Genomic DNA, 15,378 nt, shown 5'->3' with positions numbered 1-15,378 from the left:
ACTCTTCCAAAATATAGCAGAGGGAGGAACACTCCCAAACTCATCCTACTAAGCCACCATCACCCTGATACCAAAACTAGACAAAGACGTCACAAAAAAAGAAAACTAGAAGCCAATATCACTGATGAACATAGATGTAAAAATCCTCAACAAAATACTAGCAAACAGAATCCAACAGCACATTAAAAGGATCATACACCATGATCAAGTGGGGTTTATTCCAGGAATGCAAGGATTCTTCAATATACACTAATTAATCAATGTGATACAACATATTAACAAATGAAGGATAAAACCCATATGATAATCTCAATAGATGCAGAAGAAGCTTTTGACAAAATTCAACACCCATTTATGATAAAAACTCTCCAGAAAGTAGTCGTAGAGGGAACTTACCTCAACATAATAAAGGCCATATATGACAAACCCGCAGCCAACATCATTCTCAATGGTGAAAAACTGAAACTATTTCCTCTAAGATCAGGAACAAGACAAGGTTGCCCACTCTCACCACTATTATTCAACATACTTTTGGAAGTTTTAGCCATGACAATCAGAGGAGAAAAATAGATAAAAGGAATCCAAATCAGAAAAGAAGAAGTAAAACTTCACTGTTTGCAGATGACATGATACTATACACAGAGAATCCTAAAGATGCTACCAGAAAACTACTAGAGCTAATCAATGAATTTGGTTACGTAGCAGGATACAAAATTAATACACAGAAATCTCTTCCACTCCTATACACTAACAAAAAGAAAATATGAAAGAGAAATCGAGGGAACACTCCCAGTTACCATTGCAACAAAAAGAATAAAATACCTACGGATAGACCTACCTAAGGAGATAAAAAACCTGTATGCAGAAAACTATTAGACGCTGATGAAAGAAATTAAAGACGATACAAACAGATGGAGACTTATACCATGTTCTTAGATTGGAAGAATCAACATTGTGAAAATGACTATACTACCCAAAGCAATCTACAGAGTCAATGCAATCCCTATCAAAATACCAATGGCACTTTTCACAGAACTAGAACAAAAAATTTCACAGTTTGTATGGAAACACAAAAGACCCCGAATAGCCAAAGCAATCTTGAGAAAGAAAAACAGAGCTGGAGGAATCAGGCTCCCGTACTTCAGACTATACTAGAAAGCTACAGTAATAAAGACAGTATGGTACTGGCACAAAAACAGAAATATAGATCAATGGAACAGAATAGAAAGCCCAGAGATAAACCCATGCACATATGGTCACCTTATCTTTGATAAAGAAGTCAAGAATATACAATGGAGAAAAGACAGCCTCTTCAATAAGTGGTGCTGGGATAACTGGACAGATACACGTAAAAGAATGAAATTAGAACACTTCCTAACACCAAACACAAAAATAAACTCAAAATGGATTAAAGACCTAAATGTAAGGCCAAACACTATTAAACTTTTAGAGGGAACCATTGGCAGAACACTCTATGACATAAATCACAGCAAGATCCTTTTTGACCCACCTCATAGAGGAATGGAAATAAAAACAAAAATAAACAAATGGGACCTAATGAAACTTAAAAGCTTTTGCACAGCAAAGGAAACCATAAGCAAGATGAAAAGACAACCCTCAGAATGGGAGAAAATATTTGCAAATGAAGCAACTGACAAAGGATTAATCTCCAAAATTTACAAGCAGCTCATGCAGCTCAATATCAAAAAGACAAACAACCCAATCCAAAAATGGGCAGAAGACCTAAATCGACATTTCTCCAAAGAAGATATACAGATTGCCAACAAACACATGAAAGAATGCTCAACATCACTAATCATTAGAGAAATGTAAATCAAAACTACAATGAGGTATCACCTCACAGACCTCACACCGTTCAGAATGGCCATCATCAAAAAATCTACAAAATAAATGCTGGAGAGGGTGTGGAGAAAAGGGAACCCCCTTGCACTGTTGGTGGGAATGTAAATTGATACAGCCACTATGGAGAACAGTATGGAGGTTCCTTAAAAAACTAAAAATAGAACCACCATATGACCCAGCAATGACACTACTGGCCATATACCCTGAGAAAACCATAATTCAAAAAGAATCATGTACCACAATGTTCATGGCAGCACTATTTACAATAGCCTGGACATGGAAGCAACCTAAGTGTCCATCGACAGATGAATGGATAAAGAGATCTGGCTAATATATACAATGGAATATTACTCAGCCATAAAAAGAAACGAAATTGAGTTATTTGTAGTGAGGTGGATGGACCTAGAGTCTGTCATACAGAGTGAAGTATGTCAGAAAGAGAAAAACAAATACCGTATGCTAACACATATATATGGAATCCAAAAAGAAAAACAAAATGGTTCTGAGGAACCTAGGGGCAGGACAGGAATAAAGACGCAGACATAGAGAATGGACTTGAGTACACAGGGAGGGGGAAGGGTAATTTGGGACGAAGTGAGAGTGTAGCATTGACATATATACACTACCAAATGCAAAACAGATAGCTAGTGGGAAGCAGCTGCACAGCACAAGGAGAAAGGCTCAGTGCTTTGTGATCATCTAGAGGGGTGGGACAGGGAGCGTTGGAGTGAGTTGCAAGAGGGAGTGGATATGGGAATATATGTATACATGTGGCTGATTCACTTGTTATACAGCAGAAACTAACACAACTTTTTAAAGCAACTATACTCCAATAAAGTTGTTAAAAAAAAATACACTGGTGGCACAGTGCTAATGGTCAAATGAAGCCAGATAAATCAAACATTAGAAATTTACTACAGCAATTCTATTGGCTTATAAGTAATGTCTTCTATAACCCATAATTTTATATTTGTGAAAAAAAATGTGATGATTACCTTTTTCATGCCTTATGGCATTGAATTACTGAGGTGGCAGCACCTTACCCAAGGACATTCAGTAACACACACTTTTCCTATAATAAGCTATTATAGATAGAAAAAAAATTCTACTCATTAATCAATCATCATCTCAGTGGAGCAAGGTGTCATGGGAAACCCTTCCACTGCCCCTGCTTCCCTAATAAGATATGCTCATAAAGGAAATGTAAAATTATGCAACCTGAAAGAGATATGTCATATAATGAGAAACAATGCATAGGGCTTTTAATTACAAAATCATGAATGTATGCATCATTATTCTTTTAAAGAATTCAGAAAGCAACACGTGTTTTCTCCTTTATTCTCACAGTTTAGTTGGGGTTAAGGATTTAGAGAGAAGATTATTTATACAGCCCCTGAAAATATCATCCAGGGGAGGCAGTATAGGATGCTCTACTTTAAAAAGGCAAGCAGGTTATGTATCCAAGGCTTGCTGTCAATGAAATGAAATGCCCTATGTTATTTTTGCCCTCCCTTCAATTAGGTGAGCAAACAGTTTATAGAGCATATTGATTAAACTGTTTTCCATCTTCTTCTCTGGGTTTTCTGTAGGTAGCAAAGTGCCTACAGAATCTATATGTTGAAACTTAAAATGTTGAAGTTGATAGCTGAAGGGAGAGTTAGTTTTTTCCAATAGTGCAGACTAAATCAGTTTTGGATTTTCACTGCCAGAATCTCTTTAATGCCTCTCTGTATTTATGCAATTAGTGTAAGCTTTTAAAAACATTGCTACATATAGATTCTAAGTCATTTTTAATTTGGATTTGTCCACCATTAGATTATAAGCAAATCAAAGGCAGAGGGAACATTTTTTATTCTTTGGTATCATACTGTAAAATCTCTCATATTTTAATGACAAAATGAGATAAATTAAAGTACTAATTAAATCTTCTTTTTAGGTCATTATACCTCAGGTCTCACACATACACACACACACACACATATTTTCTATGTAGAGAACATATGCCGTTTAAGAAAAAGTAAGAATGATCTCTTCAGATAGTAAAATAAAAATTAGGTTTTTGTGGCTATTGATAATTTATTCTGGGCAAACAAAGAAGAATGCATGTACCGATTTACATGAACTATATTTCTAAGGGAAGAAAAACTGTAAGGGGAATATGTAAATATAAAAGAAAAGATAAAAATTATTTGAGAAAGATTTTCAAGACAAGGTCTTACCCAGAAAAGAAATACAGTTGTATTTTTTCCTTCATTTTAAGGAGTTAAGAGCAGTTACTTTTCTTAATCTGTTCAATTCAATTCAGTTCAACAAATATATATTGAGTAACTTCTTTGTGTCAGACACTTTATTAATTAGACACCGGAAATAGGGAAACAAACAAAATACAGACCTGCTCTCTAGGGGCTCACAGCCTAGTTGAAAAACAAATTTGAATACTGTGGTAATATATCCTTGACATCAAGCTACCAACTTTTACTCTTTTGTTACTTTTTACTGTTTATTAAATACTTGATTTTAAAGAGCACTTGAGAATTGAGAGGAAGGTACAGAGATTTTCTATAAACTCCCACCCTGACACATGTACAGCCTCCCCCATTATTAACATCCCCCACCAGAGTGATCCATTTGCTACAATTGATGAACCTACACTGGCACATAATAACCACCTGAAGTTCATACTTTATTTTAGGGTTCTCTCTCTGTGATGTACATTTTATGAATTTGGACAAATGTACGATGACATATCATATAGAGTATTTTCACTGACCTAAAAATCCCCTGTGCTCTCTCTATCTCCTCACCCCACCTCAGCCTCTGGCAACCGCTGATCCTTTTACTGTCTCTATAGTTTTGCCTTTTCCTGAATGCCATATAGTTGGAATTATACACTATGTAGCCTTTTCAGACTGGCTTCTTTCACTTGGTATTTAATTTTCCTCCATATCATTTCATGGCTTGATAGCTCATTTCTTCTTAGCACTGAATAGTATTACACTGTGTGAATGGACCACAGGTTATTTATCCATTCACCTATTGAAAGACATGTTGGTTGCTTACAAGTTATGGCAATTATGAATAAAGCTGCTGTAAACATAGGAGTGCAGTGTTTTGTGTGGACGTACATTTTAAAATCCTTTGGGTAACTACCAAGGAGTACAATCTCTGGATTCCATATTTATTTCTTGTCTCAAATGTTCACATAAGTAAATTTCAGAAATCTGAATTTAGGAATAAAAATTACTTAACTCTTTTTGTTTTTTGACCACAATGATATTTGGGTGTTGGGATTTTGTTTTTGACATAGTATATCAGAAACAATGAAGCTGCACCCTCAACTCTATCTCTTCCAGTGTTCATGATTGTATGTGGCTACTAATTAAATGAGCCCAAAAAGTGTCAGTAGGAGGGATAAACAGAAGAGACATAGTGTTGTGCTATGATCACACATTTACTACAGATAGATGCTTTTGGCCATGGTGGACTCATGAACTCAAGAGTTATTTCTATTATTATTTCAAGGGCTTTGCTTGAAAGATTAAAGAAATGATAAAGCAGACAAAAATAATGTTTTTAAAATGGTCTATAACAGATTTACAGTTATCATAGAAAGTAACAAGGTCTCTATTCTTTCTGAGATGGCATGATTAAAATAACATCTTCAAAATAATCAAAAATCAAGATAAATGTATAAGGTGAGAAAAGTTATATTTCTTTCACTGACTTGTATTTAGTATAGAATCAAAGAAGTTTATAATAATCAAATACCCCAACAACCTCAATAAAGAGTTTGCATAGTAAAACACTACACTATAGCTTTGCAAAAGTGAGAATTCTTCACTTACTATACATTTATTTCTTAAAGATTTTGTCCTACAAAAGTTTTCAGGAGTGCCCAAACTGTCATATTAATGGGAAACAAAGGGAAATGTTTGTTTTTTTCACCATCTTTCACGGATGGAATTCCTAAGTAATAAACTGCAGAAACATACCATTCGACATTTAATTTTTAGGTCAAATGATCCCGCATGCGTGGCGATACATATGGAGTCAAAACTCTATATAGAACAGGATACAGTAAATGTGTATAGCTCTACCCTGATGCAAGTGGTTGAGACTCTATTTTCAGTACAAGTTCCATGTTCAACTTTAAAAGAGTAGTTACAAGTAGCTGTAGAATGTACTTTCTGTGCTATCATTAATTCATGTGGTCAAAATGCTGCCGAGTCGACAGATAAGTGCAGCCCAAAGCCTAAAATTCATAACTCTGGTAATGATCAGTGGGGTACACAAATATCTTCAAGTCACATAATTGTGGTGATCTCAATGTGCTCGCTTCTGGTGGACTGTTGCCCATACCACTAAATCAGCATTCACAGCACCATGCACATATGGCACAGTTGGAGTACAGTGGGAGCCTAGGACTTTGTTAGCATGGGGGCCAAGTCACTCTTAACCTCCATAAAAGGCATCCCTTTAAAGAATAGGGTAAAGGTCATTGCAGCTCATGCCAAGTGTAAAAATGAGAACTACAGACAGGAAACACTGTTCAGATGTTGTAGGGCTGTAGGCCTGTTTTATGTCTGCTCTGAGCACTCTGCAGCTACAGGAGACCAAAGACATACTCGCCATCCCCATTTATACTAGGTCAGCGGCCAAATGGGCCCAGACATTAAAAGCAGGGGAAATCCAGGGGCTAATCAGAAATTGCCTGTCTCAGAGGTATGACATGAAATACTGCAATAGGACATTGTGTGATTGGAATTGTGACTGTGATGTGTTGCTGTGGGTTGTAGGCTGAGTGTTCAACATTATGAATGCGTGACACCGAAGCAGGCTGGAGCATGACTGCATAACTACTTACTCCCAAGTCACTCATAAAATTGAGATGTACATCTCCTGAGAATACCAAGGAGCAAAAACTGTAAATAAAATAAATGTTCAGTGTGTCCAAATTAATGAGCATATATTATGATCATATATAACTTGAGGAAATAAGAAAACAGCACAACTGAGATTTCCCTGAGTAACAGAGAGAAATAGGGGAAGTTATTTTTATTATCTAATTGGTAAAAAGTCTCCAATTTTTCTGTCAAAGTTTATAAAGGAAAATTACACACAGGTTCCAGGACGGGAGGGGGGTGGTTATGTGTGGCAAATGTGGAAAAGCATTCAGTGAGGAAATACATTTCACACAAAAAACAGGGCTATAGACAAAAGTTGAAATAAAAACCATATTTACATAGCATGACTTCTCAGAAATTTTTTCTTCATTAAATTCACAATTATAACCAGTTTGGTGAGTAAGCTGGCATCATGGTTTCTGTGGTGTGAAGAACCAGTCTTGTCACAGCCTATCCCTGTCATTTATGTTCATTCTCCATATCCATAGATATTCTATTTCTAGTACCTGACCTTCTTTCTTTCTTTTTTCCTTCCTTCCTCCCTCCCTCCCTTCCTTCTTCTTTCTTCCTCTCTCTCTTTCTCTCTCCCTCAAAACTGGCAAATGGATTTAAGAGAATTTTTAAAAATGAAAGAGCCTAGTTTTTCTACCATTCAAAACTATGAGCTTAGATTTGGGGTGGGGGTGCATAAGGAGGCTAGGTTGCTAAAAATGTAAATGCTAAAATTAAAAAATAACTGTAGTGATTACCCTGAAGACTGGCATGAATGAGGAAAATACGCTTTCAGCCATGCCATAGCATGAGATGTGTCTCAAAATGCTGCAGCCATACCCCAAAGTTGAGACGAACAGATACATATTTATTAAAAATTATTTTCCAGTTTACAGACTCATGAAATAGGTATATATTTTGTGAGGAAAAGGTAGTTGTAAGGTCTTATAACAAGAGATCTTTAAGTCAGGTAAAAAATAAAAGATATTCAATCTAAAGTGAGATTATAATAATCAATCATTTTTGAAAAATGTGATATTGTAGTGTAGTGTCCTCCTTCTCATGCCCATCTCTCCAAAAATCTACCACCATCAATATGTCCATTCTGGTGTGTCTGAAGATTTACTTAATTTCTTTATTTGAATTTATGCCATTTGTTAATCATGTTAATGATTAATTAAATTCTTGAATCCATTGAATTTAATGTTAATTAAATTCTTAGTTCTTGAATCCATTGTGAAATGCATTTCATATTCTTATCACATAAAATACATATCTCCTCTTACTATTGATATTCGTATTTTTCATTTAAAGAGGAGAAAGCCAGACATTATGCATTGTACTGCATACCTATCAAACACATATACATTTAAATATGTGTAGATGTGTGTATGTATATAAATACATACAATTAAGTGCCCTACTTTTAATCTTTTGAAATATAAGATTTATGTACTAAAAAGAATCTTCAAAATGATTTCCTCCAACTACTTTATTTTAAAAGTAAGGAAATTAAGGCAAGGGTAAATTAAGTGTTCGGTACAAGATCACTTAGCTTGCTAGTGGCAGAAAAAGTTACCAGAAATCAAGTCCACTAACTCCTTGATCAGGGCTCTTTTCATTATGCCATGTTACTTGAGTTTTCATTCAAGTCAGAGGCACTTGTAAAGGTTTCATTCATTAAGGCCCTGCATTTCTTTTAGTATTTCTTTCAACCTATGACTGAATCATAAAATAGTCTCTCAACTGTATTAGTCCATTTGGGCTGTCAAAAAAAAAAATCATAGATTAGATGACTTAAATAACAGGATGTATTTCTTATAGTTCTGGAGAATGAAAAGTCCAAGATCAACATTCTGGCCAATTCAGTAGTCCAGTGAGGATTCTTTTCCTAGCTTGCAGACAGTGCCTTCTCACTGTATTTTCATATGGTGAAGAGAGGACATTCTGGTGTCTCTTTTTCCTATAAAAACACTTATCACATCATAGGGCTCCACTCATGAGCTCATCTAAAACTAATTACCTCTCAAAGATCCCACTTCCTAAAATGATCACATTTGGGGTTAGGGCTTCAACATATGAATTTTGGGGGAATACAAACATTTAGTCTATAATACCAACTGGAGAAATCTGAAAAATTATTATGAATAAATCATGATAGATTTCCCTTAGCTCACTTATGATTTGGGTCTACAGGTTTCTTTGGTTCCTTTAAAGACTATCAAAATATGTTTTAAGTTTAATCAAAAATATTGAATTTATGTAAGTAATAATTTTGCCTCTTATTGGTTATATTTTGAAAATCTTAAAATAAATGGCTTAAGAAATATTCGTAACTTTGACATTGTCCTGGAAACAGTTACAGTGATCTAAGATAAGACCACAATTGTGTTATGTAATAAACAGATGTACCTGTTTCCACCTAATAAAGTCAATTAAGCATCATCCTAAGAGTCACGGTGATGAGCTCAAAGATGACAGAAATACAACCTTGCAGAATTGATTTTATAATGCTTCCAGCATCAACAATACAAGCTATTTAGCATTTTCATCAGTGTTCTAAGTGATGTCTTAGAAGAAAGCTCATTAAGTTTGCTGTTGAGAGAAGCTGAAGAGGATGTTTCAGAGAGGAGATGCTTGTTTTCCTTTGGGAAAATGAGTCTAGAATTCCCAATGAGCTTGAGGTGAGCAGAAACATATTTTAAATATAGGAGAATATATATAAGAAAACTTAGGGAGCAGACCATATCAAAGAGCTATACAGGAAAATAAAACAAAACATATCAAAGTTTAACTATGTATAAAAAAAAGACTCTATTAGAAATGGGAATTGTACAGATGTAAATACAGTGGAATCACATGCTGTCATAATCCCTACTATAGAAAATATAAAAATATTTCATCCAGAAGAAAATAAGGATCAAAATACATTAGCCTTGTATCCATCTTTCTATGTGCTTCTCTAGCTTCTTTTTATCACTATGCTAAGCTCTTAGTTTACTAAATTAAAGGACTGTAAATATTAGCCTGAAACCATTGTTTGCCTCCAAAAGCTGACTCTCATGAAAAACAAAACAGAAATACCAGAAAGGAAAATCTAAGTGCAATGCACTGAATTTTTTTATGGGTGTGTTCTCCCATTTCTATTAGACACACTCTGATTATCTTTAAGTAAAAAATACATATTTATTTTCTTGGCTAGGTTAAAAAGGTAATAGGAATAACATCAGTATTTTGATAAGTAGCTACACAAAAGGAAAGAACAGCAGAGCGAAATACCATTAACAGGAGGAGTCATTTAACATTAAATAATTTGAGGTCATTAGAGTCATTCCACTGTTACTGTCACTTTGACTTTTTTTATAAGAAATTATCCAGTGGTTATGCAGCTGCTTTGCCCTTTTAACAATCCTCACTTTTGATATATTTCCTTTCTTCCAGAACCTTCTGTGGTTGACTAGAAGTAACCATGTTCTATGTTCTTAGTGCCTTGGATCCTTCCCAGAAACCTTCTACAATCCCTACTACCTGTTGTATTCTTTATGTGTAAAAATTCTGTAATAAAATATGATCACGTTAGATGATTATATATACACACATACATGAACTATATTAAAGTACTTTATGAAGTGCTTGGCACATTCTTCATGCTCAGTAAAAATTAAATTTCAACCAATTTTGGGTTAAGTTCTAGAATTATGAGATGTGTAAGTCATGCTCCCTGTATACAAGACGTTTTCAATCTAGTACAGACGCTCTAATTTCAACTCAATAAATGGTGTATGAATATATATTCATTGTGGTAGCACAGAAGAGGAAGCATTACAATATGCATGAGGGAATACCTTTGAAGTAATATTTCTTTCTTATACTATTGGTCCATATGCCATTGATCCAAGATCCTCTTCCACCCTACAAACAAGCAAACAAACAGAAAAACCAAATTAATAGATACCACTTATATCTTTCCAAAAAAATTCAACAGACTGCAAGAGCTCATTTAAAATGCTCAGTGTTCTGAGAACCTGATAACTTCTGGATAATCCACTGTTAGCTACCTAAACTGAGACTTAATAAACTGTACAAAAAGAAAAATATAATCAAAAATTAATAAAATTATACTACTTAACTCTTCAGAAAGCAGTTTATTTAAAATAGTCTAAACAATATAAACATTATTAATTTTTAGATATAATAATTAAACAGGACAGGGACTGAAAATTGAGCACTAGGTATATTGGAAAGGCTTGAGGGAGGGATAAAGGGTGACTTGAGTTAGCAATTCTTCTATCAAAGGAAGAATTGAATAGGACATGTCTTAAATTGATATATCTAGAATCCTAATAAACAAATATTTTTAAGATATGTGAGTAGAGGCAATACAAATAAACTGCTTTTTTGGGGGGGCAAAGATTGGGAATAACTTTTATTAATTGCTTGCACAGAGTACATATGATATGTATAAAAAGTACGTAAGATATGTATAAAATAAATGGCATATTAATGACTGCTTAAAATTGTGGTAAATTTTTCTCAACCCATAGATGTCACTATTAAGTGAAAAAACAAAGGATTTTATAGAATTATGAAAAAAGTAATTTTTAGCACTAAGGGTAATAATAAAATTTTATATTTCAAATGTATTAATTAAAATTAACATTTTAAATAAATTAAGGCTAGGGAATATCTAGTTACATAATTTTAAAAATTATTTCAGTTAGAAAAATATTTCCCTTCTTGATTTCAAAGATCTAAGGATTAGTTAATCAACTTTCTTTCCTTAACTAGTCTGCTACTCTAAATATCACTTACCATTTGTGTGTGTGTAACTGTGCAAGTCATTAATACTGTCTACCATCTATTTCTCATTTGCTTCCTAGGTACATACTAGACTTGTGCTTCCTCATAGTTTTGAAATTCATGTAACTAGGTAACTCTCACTGGTCACTAATTTGAGAGCAGAAACCATGTGTCACCTTCTGTAAAAGTTTGAGAACAAGTTAGAAATCATGTGTCACCTTCTGTAAAAGTCTGAGAACAAGTTAGTGACTTGTCATGTCCCTCCCACAGGTGTCATGATTGTGAAATAAACCTTGAGATAAGGTATCCCATCAGCTTGGATCCCTGAGAGAAGACATGGAATGTAGCCTCCAAACAATTCACAAAAGTCATGTCATGTGAGCAAGAAATGACCTATGATTGTTTCAAGCCACTGAAATATGGAGGTTGTTACTGCAGCAGAAAACAATCTATCACAATTAATAAAACAATCTCAAAGTTTTCAGTGTTTTTGGATATTTTTATATTACTTCTCATGTAAAAGACATTGATGTAATAACTATAGATCGTTACATGTAAACACCATAATCTAATCTGGAAAAATGTTAATAATAACTGATAATTCAGTCCCTGTTATATCATTTGCTTCTTTTCCGTAAATGTAGATAACAGAAAAAAAAAAATCAAATAAAATGTTTTTGTGAGACTTTAGTTAGTTGAATTTTCACCAAGATGTGTTTTGCTATAAACTTATTTAAGTGAATTAAGATTGTTACTGGAGGTAAAGCTGATTTTTTTTTTTTTGGTGATATTTAGAGACATGGCTATATTTTATATACATAAAATGTATCTATTTTATATACAATAAAAATTACACATACAAATATTTTTGATACTATTGATAAAATGTACACTGAATTCAGAAATTTGACAGACCTTTAAGAATTGTATCTGGGGAAATCATTTTATCTAACACCCTCATTTTACAGATAAAGATAAAGAAAAACAATATGCTTCTTCTAAAATCACCTAGAAAGTGTGTGGCGAAATTGAGGTTAGAAACCAGACACTTTGACTTTTGGTTCAATTTCTTTCCATTACTGCTTCTAACATATGTTAGCCATTTTGCAGTCAAAGATTGTATGGTTCAGTGTAATATAAAGTCACAAATTATTTTTCTAATTTGTGGAGTTTGATTAAGTCACCTCTAGTATATTAGTTATTTTCTTTACTGCTTTTATAGTAACACAAGAGACATGGTTGGTTTAAAAGTTCTCATCAAACAAAAGTATGAACTCAGATACATTAAAAAAAAAAGAGAGAAGGAGCAATAGAAGTGTCTCCACTTTTGCATAACATCTAATGAAGGCAAAACGAGACTTCCTTGCACAGAGGAAAATGTCTTGCAAAGAAAAAGTCTTCCTGGAAATCAAATATCTCTTGCACAACAAGTTTGATGAGCTAAGTGTACATTAATCAGAAACATCTGAATTAAATTTCCCTTAAAATATACATAAAATGAAGAGGAACCGTGGTTTGCAGATTATGTTTCAGGTTCCACTCAACTCAAACATTTTTCCAGCCTCAAATAACTCCAGTTTTTTTCATTCCTACTTGGGAGTTCATAAAAATGCTTAGTACACCACAGAAAACAACTGGATTCATGAGAAATCCAGTATAAATATAATATAGATAATGACATAACCTGACCTAACGTTTCCTATTCATATAAGAGTATTAGAGATGAGATTTCTAAAAGAGGATTATTATGTGAAATAGAGAAAATCTTAACTGTTCGAGAGACAAGAAACAACCATCTTGAGGTAACTATCAGCAGTTATTTTCATAATCTGACTTGCTAACTTTCATTATATGGAACTCAGAATTAGACGTTATGCACCGTTTCTCAAATTTGAAATATATAAAATTATTGTAACTTTTTTGTGATGTAGGTCTAATATCTGAGGCGAGTTCCCTTCTGTCACCTAGTGATATATAATAAACCCTAATTCCAGCTTTATATTAAAAAAATCATTTGAAAATGATATTATTACTTGAATTAGTAACAATTCCCCAGCACTGGAAATTTGATTGTTTGTCTGTAAAATAGCATGAGGTTTTAAAGAAACCATGAAAACAAATTTATGGTCTCCATAAAAATACATTTCAACTGAAAAGAGTACTGATCACCTGTGGTATCTTTCAGTTTGTGAGAAATGTTTGTTTGCATATTTCTCTTATTCTGTCATTACTGTAATACACCACCAGATACATTCTATATGCAATTTACAGTAATCTGAAATTAAGCTTTTGTTGAAACAGACTATTCGTATAAAAGAATTTAACATATTCTGATAAGCATATGCCCTAGTTCATTTCTAATAACTACAGTGGTGGCTGAATTATATTACCAAGGCATTTGGGTATGCAAATGTGCCTGGTTAAAGCTTTGTTAAATTTTATAAGAGCAGAAGTTTGCCTTTGTATAACTAAGCTTAAGAGTCACTGGGTTTCATGATCTCATTTTTCATATTTTCTAGGTATAGAGTTTTTAAAAAATTTATATACATATAAGCCTTTATATGTAATACGTATCATACATATACATAAACATGCCACTATATCTTCTGGCATATATATATTCTTAAACTGAAATATTCAAATGAAAAGGAACAGAGTATAAATGCCTGATTATTGCTATAAAAGGGAAAAAGCCAATAGCTTTCATGAATAAATGAATCAATGAATGAGGGCTTCTTAGTGAAGCTTTAGAAACTAAACTAGAGGTAAATTTCACTGGCTTTCCTGGAAAAAGAATCTCAAGCAAAATATGGAAAATCAGACAGGGTCAGAGAATTTCCCCTAACTGATTACTGAAGACACTAGGGATACAGTGCTGGAGTTTAGGTACAACAGAGATGTCATTTTGGGTTTTGTGTGAGACCTGAGGATACATAGGCATGCTGGGAGTCCCTTGTTCTATGAAATCAAAATTTATTTGATTCATGTACCTTTCTTTATTTTCTTGAATTAAATCTGCCAGTTTTCAAAATTTTCCTCAATAAGAATATTGCTTTCCTCACAGAATATTATGCTGTAGCTGTGTATGAGTAACTTTTGTTAAAGGAGATATTTTTGCGACAGGAACAAATGACCCCAATTAGCTTAAAGTAGAGATCTGATATCCCTTTATCTTCTTTAAAACTCAAAATACATTCTTGAGAAATGATTCAGTCAAATTAGGCAAATAAGTTTTGTTAATATCATTCTGCTTCTCTTTCCTGTGCTATTTAGTTCCAGATAAATAAGTTCCTACGGGGAGCTAAAAAGGAATGTTCCCTGCATTGGCCTTAGTTAAAAAGGCAACTATTCCAGAAGACTCAATGATTCTCAATTCTTCCAAAACACAATATCTGAAATTCCACTTATATTTTACCCATTTAGATTAAATGTGTTATCTTTGTTAAAACAGAAATAAACAGAACCTTAGATGTGGGAAGGATAACACATTTTTCCTGCCCAAACAGATCTGAAAGCAGTCAGATGAAAACTGAATATAGCTTGTCCTGCTAAATGAGAAATTCTAAACTTGTCAATATTTAGCACCTTTTGACACAGGGTGAGAAAGAAAAAAAAGAAAAGAAACATTCCTATAAAGAGAATTAAAAGAAAGTTTTGAAAAAGTTTTTAATATTTTTAATATAGGCAATTTTCTATTACAGGAATAGTCTTACTTGCAGGTATAGCAGGGTGCCAAGTTAGAATGGGATTGTAGTGGCCCGGAAAGAATACTGATGGGTCTTCAAACGTATTTTTTCCTCTCTTTTACGTGCAATCTCTA

The sequence above is a fragment of the Balaenoptera ricei genome, chromosome 4 (genome assembly GCF_028023285.1).
Source record: "Balaenoptera ricei isolate mBalRic1 chromosome 4, mBalRic1.hap2, whole genome shotgun sequence".
NCBI lineage: Eukaryota > Metazoa > Chordata > Mammalia > Artiodactyla > Balaenopteridae > Balaenoptera > Balaenoptera ricei.
This window is presented reverse-complemented; position numbering follows the sequence as displayed.